The 5,000-nt window shown below is 34.6% G+C and overlaps 1 protein-coding gene across 6 annotated transcripts in view; it reads right to left on the minus strand.

Moving 5' to 3' along the window:
* LOC122253497 (uncharacterized) overlaps positions 1 to 4,831 on the minus strand; it is a 50,843-nt gene extending 46,012 nt beyond the window's left edge. For 5 of the 6 annotated variants that reach the window (XM_086532188.1, XM_086532180.1, XM_086532164.1 and 2 more), the window contains exon 1: positions 4,649 to 4,825. The gene's annotated coding sequence lies outside the window, so the exon portion shown is untranslated. Of the gene's footprint in view, positions 1 to 4,648 lie in introns of all 6 variants that reach the window. The other variant, XM_086532147.1, reaches the window with a different exon arrangement.
* Positions 4,832 to 5,000: the final 169 nt, after the last annotated feature.

Here is a 5,000-nt window from a genome sequence, read left to right on the forward strand (position 1 = left end):
GTGAGTATGGGCACGAATTTCAGATGGCACTTATACATGCCATGACTATGGAGGCGTGGAGTTTTATGGCTCTAATGCCCAAGTTCTCCAGCTACAGCTTAATAAAGTTAGCCCAAACCCCTTTTTTTTATGCTTAGAGGAAAACAATTATTATCTCATACAACATCAAAGACAAGCAGAAATAACAATGAACTTTTAATTTTTGTTTCATGTGGGTGACCTTGATGTTATCCCAGTACAGCAGCAAGTGCACTATGGAAGCAAAAGTATACATATATTTTTAGTTCTTTTCTGTGTTTTATTTGATCTTTTATCAAAAGTTATTGCAATTGTGTTCAAGTCTAGGTACACTCTATATGGAATATCAAGCCTTAATAACAAGCAAAAGATGTCACCCTGACAAGCAGAGCCATATCTTATAACTTTATAAGAAAAGACATTTCCAATTTCCTTAAAACCTCAATATGACAATTCTCATAGAAATCACCAGCCGCCTACAAGTAAAGGTTCTAAATAGAACTGTGAGAATAAGGATTCAGTAGTTAACAAACTCCCTTTCCTGTACTTTATAGTCATTTTACTATGACACTTACATATTCCTATACTAAAGAAAGACAGCAAAATAGCCAAAGCAAGCAAAAAATGAAGGGAAATTGCAGATTTTTATCTATTGTTTTTCTTTTGTTTTTGTCAAGCAATATGTAATTACCACCCCTCCTATAACATGCAGGAAAACCCAAGAATACATCCACATTATTCAAGACATGAGGTCCAGTTATGATTTTTGGCATATTGGTAAGATATTCAGATATGTACGTGTAAAAATAAAAAAGAATTAAAAAAAAAAAATCTAATATAAAAATTATTCAGATCTCCCTATATCATCAGCCTTCTCAAGGTTGCCTCTCAATTTTTCAAACAATTTGCAAGTTACACCCTGAGAAGGAGTCAGACTTATCTAAATATCATATCCTTAAATAGTGAGAAGGTGAAAAGACTCATGAATTAAAGTTCAGGAACTATCACACAAAAACAGTCCTTCAATACGTATTGCCGCAATATAAACTGGGAAAAATGAAGGAAATACTCTTGCTTGATAGATAAACTTTGATATAGTGTAATAAAAATAATTCTCATACAAAAATAATCAACTGTTATACTTTAGGAATGCAGGTGAACGTACACTCTTCAACGTAGTTTAGTTTTTCTTCTTCATACACACAAATAGCTCCACAAGCACCAAAGAGTCAATTACTAGGCCGACCTGACTTCAGCTGTTTATTTGTTTCTTTCCATTTTTTTTAGTTTTTTATTACTATTGTTATTGTTCATCATACTAGTACTAGTACTACTACTACGACTACTACCACCACTAATAATAATAATAATAGTAATAGTTACAACATCAATACCAACAATGATAATGACAACAACAATAATTATAAAAGTGATAATAACAATAAGAGTAACAATAACAGTAACAATAATAACAATAACAACAACAAACACAACAACAATAATAATAATAATAATAATAATAATGATAATAATAATGATAATGATAACAATAACGATAACAATAACGATAACAATGATAATAATAATAATAGAATAACAATAACAAAAATGACAATGACAATAATAAAAATGACAATAACAATAATAACAATAATAAAAACAATAATAGCAACTATAACAGTAATAATAACAAATATTTTTATTACCATTACCATCATTATTAACTGAAAACTTTCTAGAAATGGCTTAAACCGATAAGGACAAGTGGGCCTACTAATTGGCTCTTTGGTGACTGAACACATGTGGAGCCATCTAAGTGTAAAAAATAAGAATAACAAAACAAAACCATAACAATACATGTTGCATCAGAATCAGTAGGTTTAAACAGGGTTGATAAGTTTTATTTCACTTTGATTTTGTACTTTTGCTCATCAATAATTCATTATAACTAGTATTTCACACATTCTTTTTATATCCAATACAAAAAAAAAAAATCACCCATATTAACAAGTCCCAATGAAACACCTTCTTTGGTGTCATACTCAGTACATTTACATCATTTAGTCTTCTTTTTTTCCAAATGTATTTTTCAGATGTAAAATTGAATAATACAGTAACACATTTATGTGAAAAAATCATCTCCTATTTTTTGGCATCTTTTTAAAGGCCAACAAACAGAACCATGCATTCGGAGAATATTTTATCTAATCAAGCTACTTTTATCTCTTTATTTTCTGTTACAGTAAAATTCAGAAAGAGTGTTCAAAAAGGGTAGTTCTTACACTCTAATCATCAAAAGCTAATGGGGTTTAGCCTATCACTGGACAGCGTTGGGCAACCCTGTGAACTACATCTTGAGTTGAATGATACTGACCCTTTACACTTAAAAGATAAACAAAAAAACAGGCTAACCCAGAGTCACTGCCCTTCTTGACCCTACCTCACCTCATCCTCATACTAATTTTGTGACCTTACCACCCTCTGTGACAAGACCTCCCAACAGCCTAATGCCACACTCAAAAATATAAAACCCCAGGGCAGAATCACAGCTCCTCCTCCAGGAGTCATACCTGATACTTGTACCTGCCTCTGAGCAATGCCTTTCCATGAGAGAAAAGCAAATATCAATTTGGGAATCATCAATACGGATTCAAGGTTAACCCATTGGTCACGGTTTTAATAAAATATGTATGCAGTAGGATGGCGGGTTTACATTGTCTGGCATGGTGCCATCTGCGTCTGTGACTGACTCTGCCTTGGCAGCAAATCATGCCGTTCGCTGCTAATGGGTTAAGATCAGAAAAGACACTTTTATTGCCCAAATATGCCTGATAATGTGAGCCACACCTAAAAATTCCTGACATTAACATTTATACAAGAACCCAGGTTCAATTATAGCCAACTACCTTCCTGGTTCAACCTAGCACCTTCTCCTCAGCCCTACCTCATGAGACCTTCCCATTGCCCATTGTACTCAATGATATGACACCAAAGTGGGTAGAATCACCTACAACACAACTCATCCTCTAGAAACTACACAAGGCATATATAAGTGACCCTGGGTGGAGACTCGAGGTGAGCGAAGGCCTATTTGGGATTCAGGATTCTGGCCAAGACATAGAGGAGTCCCTATTAGTCTCTGTCCCTTACAATCAGATATTGCAAAATCATAGTTTCAGGCATATATAGCATACAAGGTAAATGTTATATTAAACTGACAGATCAATAAAAAAAAATTCTATGCCATATTTGTTATAAATTGAAAATAAAATAGTTATAAAATAAATATATCTGGCAATAGATGCAGTCATGCAACAAATAACCGGAGTCTATAAACCTTCAACATAATGATCATGATCAAGATGTATATTCTTATCCATCTTAAACATTACTTAACTTTTCTGTTCTTACTATATGGCAGTTGTGTTATGAAAAAAAAATCCTAATTCACTAATTCCACGACTGCATGCAATATTTACCTTATCAGATATGTAAAGTATGCCTGAAACTAAATTCATACAAATAATATCACTTCTATTTATTTTCCTTTGCCCATTCTTGGTAAATTCACTATATATTGATATCTATATTTATATATCTATCTAAATACTTAAAACATCCTCACATAACTGAACACACAACTAAATTTCATAGCTATGCATTACAATCTAAATAATTTCAACCCAAGCAAAAGAATCATCTTAATCATTTCTATAAAAAGTAGCAAAAAAAAAAGAGACCTTATGGAATGAGAATTCAACCAAAGGAACTTCCCTTAACAGCTTTAAAACCTAGTTGGAAACTTGAAAACTGAGCTGTCAAGCCAAACTCTTCGCTTAGAGGCAAGAGAACTTTGAAGTGCTTACCTGCCTGTCAAAAAGGATGTCAAAAGAGCTGTCAAATCCAAGGCATCTAAGAGCAGGAGCCAAATCCCAAGCTAAGCTCTCCTCCAAGGTGAATGCATAAGCTTATCTGACTCATTTCCTACAGACACAAAAGCACAGTCAGTTGTCATGTCTCATACAACTATTAGAAATGAAGACTTGCAAGTTGCCAGGCTTTCAAACTCCATACATGGCTTACTCTTTAATTATCTCTCTTCCTTCATATAGCAATCCAGTTAGCTGAATTTACGAGGGAATTACTCTGCTACGAAAATAGTGTCATGAGAACCTGCCATTTCCTCATTCTTGTATATCGGTAACTCATGTCCGGAGTTGAAAAAAAATAACTGTTGATCGCCTTAATTTTCTTTCAATAGCCGAGGTGATATTTCGTCTTTCTCAGTTCCTTAAGAGGATTTCCGTGCACTCCCAATCTCTCACTCCGGCGAAAATCTCGGCACTTTGAAAATAAAAATGACAAAATCGGGATGTTTTACGTATTACTTCATCTTCTGCTCTCAAGGTTCTCTTCCGCCTTCGCAATCCACGTATTTCGACCTTTAATGGCCAACCCGCTCTTAATTCCCTCCACGAAGGACCAATCCTCCCGTCGAAGGCCTCTACACGGTATTAGAATAGGTGTTCCCTTATCGAGACCTTTGACATCTGATAATAAAAAGAACTTTTACTCGATGTTGTTTTGGAATCGAAATCGGGGTCGACCCACTCGCTCACACAAGCCTTACCTGTTACAGTAGAAAGCCTCGAAGTATCTCAAGTCCACCGTCCTTTATCCAGGATCCCTTTTATATCCATTAGTTACGCAAAAAATCGCACCACGCAATTCAACAGGTCGAATTGTCAGGAAAGTCAAAACAGAGATGGCAGGAAACACAAGTATGGCCGCATCCACTGAGATAGGGAAGGGTGAACGAGGGAAAGCACCTGTCGTAATACTTTCTTTCACGTTTTTTAACTAACTTTTGTAACTATAACAATCTTTTGTATTTTTATTTGTTAGATGTTGTTGTTGTACTAAGCTTTTCCCCTAATCTTTGTGAAATGAAAGTATGTGGAGAATATAGATGTTTGAGCTAG

The sequence above is a fragment of the Penaeus japonicus genome, unplaced genomic scaffold, assembly GCF_977035675.1.
Source record: "Penaeus japonicus unplaced genomic scaffold, GWHDUDI00000001_assembly GWHDUDI00000003, whole genome shotgun sequence".
NCBI lineage: Eukaryota > Metazoa > Arthropoda > Malacostraca > Decapoda > Penaeidae > Penaeus > Penaeus japonicus.